We start from the raw sequence: 13,082 nt of genomic DNA on the forward strand, positions 1-13,082 counted from the left end.
CTCAAGCTACAGTGTTGAATCCAGAATTTGTCCTTAGTGGGTCCATATCAGTAAAATGAGTCTGATTCAACTTTATATTCCTTCCACCATTATTCCATACCCTTAGTATCCATTCCCACATATATTCCCCTGATTTCTGTCTATATAAGTTGGAAAACTCATGCAGTTCTTTCTGAGCAGACCTTCCTTCCTCATGGGTCACACTTTGTATTTCACCTTTGAGGGCTTGTTGTGAATTTAGTCTAGTAATAGGTCTCAAAGACAAGAGAGGTGGTGGGGGTGGGTAAGGAGAAGGATTAGAAATGCCTTGCAAGGTACTGACCTCAGGGCATTCCCTTGCATTTTCTTCTGGTGAGACAGGATTAATCTCTTCAAGCAAGGGTTGGAAAGCAGTTTCCTCAGTACAGACTGGAAGCCTGGCAGTACATGCTGGAGTTTGGCTGGTACCCACCTCAGTGTTGGAAGTTGTTTCAGACTCACTGGGGCAGGTTGAAGGCTGAATGATATAAGGTTGGCAAGGTACGGCCTGGACAGGGCAGGCCATGGCAGCTTCTCTGGTAAAGTCTCAGCAGAATTCAGGGTTCCAATATCTGCATCAATGTCATCATCATTCCACATGACTCTGTTCCAGTTCTCTGGATTCCACTCTTTTCCAATCAATGCCTTCACTTTAACTGCAGAAACCTTGTGGGGCTGAGATTTTAGTTTCCTTTGTAACTCCGCTACTTGTGCAATGAGAGTCTTGAGTTGGTTCTCAGATATTTTGAGCCTGTGGCTACAGGAGACAAGATTTTTTTTCAGAGCATACATGGAAACTTTTGCAGCATCCATTTGGTGTTTAAGTTTCCAATTTGAAGCCTTTAACTCATCTCTTTCTTTGGTAACAGTATCCAGAGTATCTAGGCAGAGCCATCCAACATCATTATACCATTTGTCTCTACAAAACTCTGTTAACGTGTTGAAAACACTCTCATTCAGATCCTTGCTTATTATAAGCATGGGAGTAGGGGAATCCAGTGATGCTATTTTGTGGCTCTTGATTGCCAACTAGTGCCATGGACTGTTAGCAGACTCTTCATTACTGGAAAGGGAGTCATCAATACCATTCAATCCAATTAGAGTAGAAAGACAATTGCAAAACTCCCAGAACCACCTCAGACATCCCATGTTTAACACTCTGTTCCTCAAGAACCACTCCCGGTACCAAGCTGTATTAGTCAGGATTCTCTAGGGAAACAGAATCAACAAGAGATATCTGTCAACAGTGTGCAATTATATAAGAGTCTTTCACGCAGCTGTGGGGATGCACAAGTCCAGGTTTCACAGGTAGGCAATGGAAGTCCAACGAAGATTCTTGATGAGTTCTTAGAGATGCTGGCTGTCCAAAGAAGAGCTGGGAAATTCTCTCTCAATACTGGACTCACTTTCCCTTTGAAGGCATTCAGCTGATTGGGTTAAGAGTCACTCTTGCTGATGGCACCCTGATTGATGTAATTATAACCAGCTATCTATGATTTACCACTGCAGTAAAGTCAATGGTGACCAAAGTCCATAAATGCCATGGTATTAGAGTTAGCCCAGTGCTTCCTTGCCCAAACAACCAGGCACAATTACCTGGCCAGGTTGACACAACAGCCTAATCATCACAACAATAACAGTTAAGACTTCAATATACTACTTTCATCAATAAATAGACCATCTCTACAGAAGATCAATAAGGTAACAGAGAACTTAAATATGATAAATGAACTATACCTAACAGACATACAAAGAAAACTGCACCCCAAAACAGTAGGGTATACATTCTTCTCAATTGCACATAAATCATTCTCCAGGATAAACAACATGTTGGGTCACAAACCAAGTCTCAATAAATTTTAAAAGACTGAAATAATACAAAGCTTTTCTCTAACCACAATGGAATGAAGGTGGAAATCATTAACAGGCAGAATACTGGAAAATCCACAAATACATGGAAGTTAATACACTCTTAATCAACGGGTCAAAGAAAATATTACAAGAGAAACAAGTACATATCTTGATATGAATGAAAATGAGAGCACATCATATCAAAACTTATGGGAGGCAGCTAAGGCAGTGCTCAGAGAAATATTATAGCTCTAAATGCTTACATGAAAAAGAAGAGCTGAAATCAAAGATAAATGCACACCTGGAGGAAACAGAGAAAGGACAACAAACTGAACCCAAAGCATGTACAAGGAAAGAAATAACAAAGCTTAGAGCAAAATGGAGAATTTTTTAAAAATAGCATTAATAAATCCAAAAGTTGGTTTTTGAAAAGATCAATAAAATGAACACACCGTTAGATAGACAGAAAAAGGGAAAAAAAGAGAGAAGATGCAAATAAATAAAATCAGAATGAGAAGGTGACATTACCATGAACCCCATAGAAATAAAAAGGACTACGAGAAGATACTATGAACAACTATATGCCAATAAAGTAGGCAACCTAGATAAAACTGACAAATTCCTAGAAACACACAATCTACACTGAATCTAGAAGAAATAAAAGATCTCAACAAACTAATTACAAGTAAAGAGATTAAATCAGTCATCAAAAACGTCCCAACAAAGAAAAGCCCAGGACTAGATGGCTTCACAGGTGAATTCTTCCAAACTCCCAAGAAGAATTAACACCAGTACTGCTCAAACTCTTCCAGAAAACTGAAGAAGACTGAACCCTACCTAACTCATTCTATGAGACCAACATCACCCTAATACCAAAGCCAGATAAAGACACTATCAGAAAAGAAAATTACAGACCAATTTCCCCTATGAATATAAATGCAAAAATTCTCAACAAAATTTTAGCAAACTGAATAGAAGAGCACATCAAAAGAATTATATACCATGTTCAAGTGGAACATACTTCAGTACACAAGGCTGTTTCAGCATAAGAAAATCAATTAATGGAATATACCACTTTAACAGAACAAAGGGATTAAAAAAAAAACAACACAAGATAATCTCAACATGTGGCCATGTGAAGCTAGATGTATTCTTAGAGCTAATCCATTCCTGGGTGTGTAAACCTATTTTAGATGAGACCTTTTGATTAGATCACTTCAGTGGGGCCTGACTTGGAGTGGATCTTAATCCTTTCACTGAAATCCTTTATAAACACAGGAATAAAAGCCTCGACACAGAAAAAAACTGCAGAGACAGAGAAACCCCAAGAGGATGAAAAAGTCTCCCTGAGGCTGTACACTGTAATCAGCAGAGCAAAGAGGTACGGAAAGAGGCCCCTGAGATGCTGAAAGAGATGAAGACTGGAGGAGAGCAGGGAAACAAGTCATATGCTTGATTGCCCACAGTTGAGCTTAGGGAGAAAGTAAGCTTGGAAGGGAAGGCAGAAACCAATACAGGAGCTATTATGCCCTGACACATGCCTGATCACTATCACTACAACTTGGTGAGACAGCATCTCTTGATGATGCCTTAATCTGGACATTTTCACAGCTCCACAACTGCAAGCTTTTAACCTAATAAATTCCCATTGTAAAAGCCAACACATTTCTGGTATATTGCATTGACAGCATTGAGCAAGCTAAAACAATGCAGAAAATGCATTTGATAAAATCCAGCACCACTTCTAGAGAAAAACACTTCGAAAACTAGAAATAAAAGGAAACTTCCTCAATATGATAAAAGGCATAATGAAAAACCCACAACTAAGATCATACTCAATGCTGAAAGACTGAAAGCTTTCCCTTAAGATCTAGAATAAAACAAAGATCCTCACTATCACCACTGTTATTCAATATCATACTAGAAGTTCTACATAAAGCAGCTACACAAAAAGAAATAAAAGGCATCCAAATTGGAAAGAAGTAGAACTTTCACTATTTGCAGATGGCATGATCCTATACATAGAAAATCCAAAAATATCCACAAGAGGTAATAAATGAATTCAGTAAAGTGGTAGAGTACAAGATCAACAAACAAAACCAGCATTGTTTTCCTATACTAGTAATAAGCAATCTGAGCAGGAAATCAAGAAAAAATTCCATTTACAATAGCAACAAAAAGAATCAAATATCTAGGAATTAATTTAGTGAAGTGTGTAAACAATTTGTACAGAGAAAACCACAATACTTTCCTAAAAGAAATCAGAGACCTAAAATAAATGGAAGGGCAGTCAGTATTCATGGATCGGAAGAACAAATATTGTTAAGATGTCAATTCTACTCAAAGCAATTTACAGATTCAATGCAATCACAATCAAAATTCCAACAGCCTTCTTGGCAGAAATGGAAAAGATAATCATCTAATTTATACTGAAGGGTTAGAAGTCCCATATCACCAAAGCCATCTTGAAAAAGAAGAAAAAAGTTGGAGGACTCACACTTCCTGGCTTTAAAACTTATTATAAAGCTACAGTGGTCAAAACAGTATGGTACTAGCACAAGGACAGATAGAACTGAGAGCTCAGCAATAAACCCTCACATCTATGGCAAACTGATTTTTGACAAGGCTGCCAAGTCCAATCAATTGGGATAGAATAGTCTTTGACAAATGGTGCCGGGAAAACTGGATGTACATATGACAATGAATGAAGGAGGACCCCTATCTCACACCATATACAGAAATAAAATCAAAGTGGATCAAATACCTAAATATAAAAACAAGAATTATAAAACTCCTAGAAGAAACCATAGGGAAGCATCATCAGGACCTTGTGTTATGCAATTATTTCTTAGATTTTCCTCTAAAAACATAAGCAACAAAAGAAAAAAACATATAAATGGTACCTCAGCAAAATGAAAAACATTTTTGCAAAGGGCTTCATCATGAAAGTAGAAAGACAACTTACTCAGTGGACAAAATATTTGGAAATCACATACGGAAAAGGGTTTAATAATCCAGAAAAATAAAGAAATCTTATAACACTATGATAAAAAGACAAAAACTCAGTTGCAAAATAGACAAAAGACTCAAATTGACATTTATCCAAAGAAAATATACAAATGGCCAAAAAGCATGAAAAGATGCTCAGCATCACTACCTGTTAGGAAAATGCAAATCTAAACCCTAATGAGATATAATTTCACACCCACTAGAATGGCTACTACCACAGAAACAGAAAATTACAAGTGTTGGAGAGGATGTGGAAAAATAGGAACACTCATTTATTGTTAGTGAGTATGTAAAATGATGCAGCCACTGTGGAAGACAGTTTAGCACATCTCTGGAAAGTTAGGTACAGAATTACCATATGACCCAGCAATCCCACTTCTAGGTATATACCCAAAAGAACTGAAAACAGTGACACAAACAGATAATTGTATACCATTGTTCATGGTGGCATTATTCTCAATTGCCCAAAGGTGCATGCATCCCAACTATCCATCAACCAACGAACATATAAGTAAAATGTGGTATAAACACAAAATGAAATATTATTCAGCTATAAAAAGGAATGAAGTTCTGATACATGTGATAACACTGATAAACTCTGAAGACATTATGTTGAGTAAAATAAGCCAGACACAAAAAGACAAATATTATGTGCTCTCACTGATATGAAATAATTGGAATAAACAAATTCATAGTCAGAATCTAGAATAATGGTTACCAGGGGCCAGGTTGCAGGTAGGGAATGGGGAGTTAATGGTTAAATTGTAGAGCGCTTCTATTTGAATTAACTGTAAAGTTTTGGTAATGGATGGAAATGATGGTATCACAACATCATGAATGTAATAAACAGCACTGAATTATATATTGGAATGTGGGTAAAAGGGACATTTTAGGTTGTATATATGTTACTAGAATAAAAATTAAAAAAAAAAAAACCAAAGAACTGCCAATACAGTGAACCCTAAGTTAAACCATGGATTATAGCTAAATACAATTGTATAAGTGGCTTTCATCACTTGTATAAATGTACCACACCAATGCAAGGTGTTAATTATGGAGTGGTATTTGGAGAGGATCCTGAATTTTATGCATGATTGTTCTGTAAACCCACAACCTCTCTACTACAAAAAATAAAAATTTTTAAACTACTGAATTACATCAATGTACTGAGGAAAGTGGGAATAAAACTACTGAATTACATCAATGCACTGAGGAAAGTGGGGGGAAAAAATCAGCAGCATCCATGAGTCCATGCTGATATAAGCAAATAACTGAACAAATAAATGTGGGAGAAAGTACACAAATTTTCTTTGTAGAAGTACTCCAAATAATTTATTAAGGTTGCCAAAAACATGGAATATCTGAGAAACTGTTATAGTCAAGAAGAACCTAAGGACACGATAACCAAATGTAATGTAGTATACTGGATTAGCTCCTGGGAAAGAAAAAGGACATTAAGTAAAAACTAATGAAATCTGAAAAAAGTATGGACTTTAGTTAATAATAATGAATGTACATTGGTTCATTAATTGTAACAAATGTACCATATAATGTAAGATATAAGTAACAGAAGAAATTGGGTGTGGAAAACATTTGTGAATTCTATCCTATCTTTTGTCATTCTGAAAATCTAAAATGAAAAGTTTATTAAAAGTAAATTAAGTTGGGTAGCCCAAGGTGGGATGTGGAGGCAGGATGGCAGCAGAGTAAGGAGCTCCTGGAGTCAGCTCATGATACAAAGCAGATGGTAGTTACCCAGAGCAACCTAGAGCACCTGTTTGGAGAATCCAGGAGACCAGAGGAGTATCCTGCAACATACTTGAGAGGGTGGAAGGAGGAGACTGCCCATCTACAAAGAGGATTCGTAAGTAGAGCCCTCCACACCAGGGAGGTTGGTGCCCATGGCATGCAAGCTGCCTTGGGGGCTAGTCCATGGCTGGAGTTGGAAGCTCCATTTCCCTCAAAAAAACAGGGGAGGAAGAAACGGTGTGGCACCAACTTCAGCTATTGATTGGTGGATTCAGAGAGCTGAAGTAGAATCCTAGGAACAACTAAACTTTGAGCCTGTCCAGGTCAGAGGGAGGCTAGTGGCCACCACTTTGACTCCACCTGGTGCATGAGGGGAAGTGGGGCTGACTGAAAATCACAGTGCTTGTAAGAACTGGCTTCTTTCCACCCAGATTGGTTTGCAGGTCTAGCCTAAACCCCAGTCCTACCTCTGGCAGGGAGGAAGCTGGGGGTATCTGCACTACCCCTCTGGGAAGCTGCAAGCCATGCTGCAGAGGCTGGTGCCCATCCTACTCTAGGGACACAAGCCACCTCAGAAGCTATTCCATGGCTGAAGTTAGAAGCTCCTTTTACCACAAACGGTGGAGGAAGAGACATTTGTTCACTGACCTCAGCTACCGATTAGTGGACTTGGCTGGCTAAAGTATAATCCTAGAGACAACTGGGATCTGAGCCTATCCAAGTGGGAAAGAGTATGGTAGCCACCATTTTGACTCCACCCCTGGCATGAGGGGAAGCCTGGCTGACTGAAATCCAGTGAAGTTAGGGACTGGCTTCTTTCCACCAAGATCGCACTGCAGCTCTAGCCTAGGCTCCAGCCCCACCTCCAGCAGAGAGGTAGCTGGCAGGACCTGCACCAGTCTCTCCAGGCAACTGCAAGTGCTCTCCACTGGCACAGGCTAAACAGTCAGACGCCTGGGGCTGCATCCCTGCACCCAAGAGAACAGGAGAGGAGCTGGGTATCCTTGGCCTCTCTGGGCAATGACAGGAGTTTTCAGCCCACAAAAACAGGTTTGTTGAGTGCCTTTGAAACCATCTCCACCTCTGTCACCCCACAGGATAGGAAGGGGGCTGGTGTTGCCTCAGCTTCTCAGGGCAACTTCAGGCAGTTTTGGCCTGCACAAGCCTGACCATTGGGTACCTGTGGCTCCACCTCCATCCTCAATAGGACAAGAAATGGACTGTGATTGCCCAGCCTCTCTGGGTAACTGCAGGTGATTTTGGCCCACACAGCCTGGACTGGTGGGTACTTGTGTACCAACCCTCAACCCCCAATAGGAAAGAAGGGGGCTGGTGTTTCCACACCCTTTTTGGGTAACAGCAGACCTTTGGCCTGCACGGACTGGACTATTGGATGCCTATGAATCCAACCCCACCCCCAATAGGATAGGAGGGCTCTGATGTCTTCACAGCCTCTCTGAACAACAGTGAGTACTTTCGGTCAATAGGGACTGAACTGTTGGGTGACTGTGGATCCAACCCCATGCTTTAAGAGGATAGAAGGGGGCTTGTGTTTCCTCATCTTCTCCAGGCAACTGCAGGTATTTTCAGCCTAAAGAGACTGAACTGTTGAGCACCCACAGAACCACCCCCACCACCAAATAGTATAGGAGGGGGCTGGTGCTTCCTCAGCCTCTCTGGGCAATGGCAGATACTATCAGCCTACAGGACCGAACTGTTGAGTATTGGTGGTTCCATTCCCGCCCCCAAAAGGACAGAAGGGACAGTACTCCATCAGCCTCTCAGGGCAACTGCAGGTATATTTGGCCCACAGAGATTAGATTGTTGGGCACTCCAGAGAGTCCATTCCCATCCCTGGCAGGGAGAGGGTCTGTGCTACATCAGTTTACCTGAGCACCTGTGGTGATTTTGGACCCACACTGCATGGGTTGCTGACCACAACTATAGCTCCATCCCCGCTTAAGGTAGGGGATGAAGGGGTGTGAAGTTTCATCAGTGTCTCTGGGAGACTACAGACAGTCTTACTGTGCCCAGCTTGGATTATTATACACAGCTTCAGCTCTGTCCCTGCCCCTGACGGGGGAGAAAGGTGGGGGAAGCTTCATTAATTCCTGGGGCAACGTGGGCAGCTTCAGGCTCCATAGCTTACTGCACCAACTACATCCTTTGCTAATACTACACAACCAGCAAGGGAGAAAAGACAAGAAATCCCTAAACTAAAGGGAGAAACTGCATTCAGAATAAATACATCTAGCAAACGAGATGTAAAAATACCAACCAAAAAAATTACAATATATACTAAGAAACAGGAAGAGAGGGCCAATTAAAGGAACAAGATAAGCTTGCAGATGGCATAAAAGGGTTGAGACAACTAATCTTAGATGTTCAAATAAATCTCCTTAATAAATTCAATGAGATGGCTAAAGAGATTAAGGATATTAAGAAGACATTGGATAAGCACAAAGAATTTGAAAGCATACATTGAAAAAAATAGCAGACCGCATGGGAATGAAAGGTACAATAAATGAAATTACAAACACACTGGAGGTATATATCAGCAGATTTCAGAAAGCAGAAGAAAGGATCAGTGAGCTAGATAACATGGCCTCTGAAAACGAACATACGAAAGAACAAATGAAGAAACGAATAGAAAAAACTGAACAGTTTCAGTAACAGTACTTAAAAGTGTCAAAAATAAAATGACAGATAAAACACAAAGATCAAAATGGATAAAATAAGAACTGCCTTTACAGTAATAACATTGCATGTTAATAGATTAAACCCCCCAATCAAAAGACACAGACTGGCTGAATGGATAAGAAAATATAAGCCATCTATATGTTGTCTGCAAGAGACTCACCTTAGACTCAAGGATAACAAATAAATTGAAAGTGAAAGGTTGAGAAAAGATATTCCATGCATGCAGTAAACAAACCAAAAAAAAAAGTTGGGGCAGATACACTTATATCAGATGATATAGATTTTAAAAGCAAAACTGTTATTAGAGACAAGGAAGGACATTACATATTAATAAAAGGGATGATTCACCAGGAAGAAATAACAATCATAAATATTCCCACTGTAGCATCTTTAAAAAGAAATGAATCTGACACATTTGTTTTTTCTTTGGAAACCATTTTTCAATTAACTATGACTTATTCCATTACATGGTGATGGTTGGATTAAATTAAATTCTTTTTAATAGATCCCTAGACGAAAAAAGATGATCTACAGTGAGGGTGGAAAAAAAAAAAAATCATAAATGCGTGTGTATACATACACACACACACACACACACACACACCCCTAATAAGGATGCCCCAAGATGCATAAAGCAAACACTGGCAAAACTGAAGGGAGAAATAGATATCTCTACAATAATAGCTGGAGACTTCAATACACCACTCTCAGCATTGGACAGAACATCTGGGCAGAAGATCAATAAAGAAACAGAGAGCTTGAATATGACAAATGCACTAAACCTAATAGACAAATACAGAACACTGCACCCCAAAATAGCAGCAGGATATACATTCTTTTCAAGTGCTCATAAATCTTTCTCCAGGATAGACCATATTTTGGCACAAAGCCAATCTCAATAAATTCAACAAAATCGAAATTAAACAAAGCACTTTCTCTGATTATAATGGAATAAAGTTGGAAATCAACAAGTGGGAAAAAAAGGGAAAATTCATAATATATATGGAGATGAAACAGAACACTCTTAAATAATCAGTGGATCACAGAAGAAATTTCAAGAAAAATCAATAAATATCTTGATACAAATGACAATGAGAATACAACATATCAGAACCTATGGAATGCTGCAAAGGCAGTGTGTTGAGGGGAAAATTTATAGCCCTCAATGCTTACATTAAAAAAAGAAGGAAAATCAATGGCCAAGTTACACAGCTGGAGGAACTAGAAAAAGAAAAGCAAACTAATCCCAAAGCAAATAGAAGGAAGAAAATAACAAAGATCAGAGCAGAAGTAAATAAAATTGAGAACAAAAAAAACAATAGAGAGAATTAACAAAACCAAAATTTGGTTCTTCAAGAAGATTAACAAAATCGACAAACACTTAGCTAGACTGACTAAGTAAAAAAGAGAGAAGATGCAAATAAATGAAATAAAAAATGAAAAAGGGAACATTACTACTGACCCCACAGAAATAAGAGAGATCATAAGAGGATACTAAGAACAACTTTATGCTAAAAACCTAGACAATGTAGATGAAATGGAAAAATTCTTCGTAATGTACAAATAAACTACACTGATGTGAGAAGAAATAGAGGACCTCAACAAACCAATCACAAGTAAAGAGATTAAAAGTCATCAAACCGCTCCCTAAAATGAAAAGACCAGGACCAGATGGTTTCCAGGTGAGTTCTACCAAGCATTCAAAGAAGATTTAATACCAATCTTACTCAAGCTCTTCCAAAGAATTGAACAAACTCATTCTGTGAAGCCAATATCACCCAAATTCCAAAGCCAGATAAAGATATTCAAAAAAAGAAAATTACAGACCCATTTCTCTAATGAACACCAATGCAAAAATCCTCAATAAAATACTTGCTAATCAAATCCAACAACACATTAAAGGAATTATCCATCATGATCAAGTGGGTTTTATACCAGGCATGCAAGGCTGGTTCAACACAAGAAAATCAATCAGCATAATACACCACATTAATAAATCAAAGAAGAAAACTTACATGATCTTATCAATTAACACAGCAAAGGCATCTGACAAAACACAGCATCCTTTCTTGATAAAAACACTACTAAAATAGGAACTGAAGGAAATTTTCTCAACATCATAAAGGCCATATATGAAAAATCAACAGCTAACATTGTACTCAATGGTGAAAGACGGAAAGCTTTCCCATTGAGATCAGGGACAAGATAAGGATGCCCACTGTCACCACTGTTGTTCAATATAGTGCTAGAGGTTCTAGCTAGGGCAATTGGGCAAGAAAAAGAAATAAAAGGCATCCAAACTGGAGAGGGAGAATTAAAACTTCCACTATTTGCAGATGATATGATTTTATATTTAGAAAGTCCTGAAATATCTACAACAAAGCTGCTAGAACTAATAAATGATTTCAGTAGAGTGTCAGAATACAAGATCAATACACAAAAATCAGTGGTGTTTCTACACAGTCATAATGCACAATCTTAGGAGGAAGTCAGGAAAAAAATTCCATTTACAATAGCAACTAAAAGAATCAAATATTTAGGAAAACATTAACCAAGGATACAAAGCACTTGTATTCAGAAATCTATAACGCATTGCTAAAGAAATCAAAAAAGACATAAATAATAGGAAGAACATTCCATGCTCATGGATTGGAAGACTAAATGTCATTAAGATGTCAATTCTACCCAAATTGATATACAGATTCAGTGCAAACCCAATAAAAATTCCACCAGCATTTTTTAAGCAAATGGAAAATACAATTATCAAATTTATCTGGAAGGGTAAGAGGCCCTGAATAGCCAGAAACATCTTTAAAAGGAAAAGTGAAGTTAGAGGATTCTCACTTCCAGACTTTAAATTATATTGCCTAGTTATATTGGTAAAAAGAGCATGGTATTGGCATATGACAAATAGACCAATGGAACCAAATTGATAGTTCAGAAACAGACCTTCACATCTATGGCCAACTGATTTTTCACAAGCCTGTCAAGCCCTCCCAGTTGGGGCAGAACAGTTTATCCAAGAAGTGGTGTTGGGAGAACTGGATATCCATAGCCAAAAGAAAGAAAGAAAACCCCTATCTCACACCATATACAAAAATTAACTCAAAATGGACCAAAGACATAAATATAAAAGGAAGTACAACAAATGTCCTAGAAGAAAATGTAGGGAAACATTTTCAAGACCTGGTGGTAGGTGGTCGATCAATTCTTAAACTAACTCCACATAGAATGGCCATTATTTTATAAAAAACCAGACAACAAAAAGTGTTGGAGAGGATGTGGATAAATAGGAACACTCCTTCACTGTTGGTGGGAGTGTAAAATGGTGCAGCCTCTGTGGAAGACAGTTTGGCGGCTCCTCAGGAAGCTAAATATAGAACTGTCATATGATCCAGCAATTCCGCTACTAGGAATATATCCAGAAGAACTAAAAACTATGACACGAACAGATATCTGCACACTGATGTTCATAGCGGCATTGTTCACAATTGCCAAAAGATGGAAACAACTCAAGTGTCCATCCACCAAAGAGTGGATAAACAAAATGTGGTATATTCATATGATGGACTACTATGCTGTAGTAAGAAGAAAAGAAATTGGGACACATGTGATAACATGGATGAGTCTTGAAGACATTATACTAAGCAAAGCAAGCCAGACACAAAAGGACAAATATTGCATGGTCTCATTAATATGAACTAAATACAAATAATAAACACATGGAATTAAAACCTAGAGTATAGGTTATTAGG

The sequence above is a fragment of the Dasypus novemcinctus genome, chromosome 2 (genome assembly GCF_030445035.2).
Source record: "Dasypus novemcinctus isolate mDasNov1 chromosome 2, mDasNov1.1.hap2, whole genome shotgun sequence".
Lineage (NCBI taxonomy): Eukaryota > Metazoa > Chordata > Mammalia > Cingulata > Dasypodidae > Dasypus > Dasypus novemcinctus.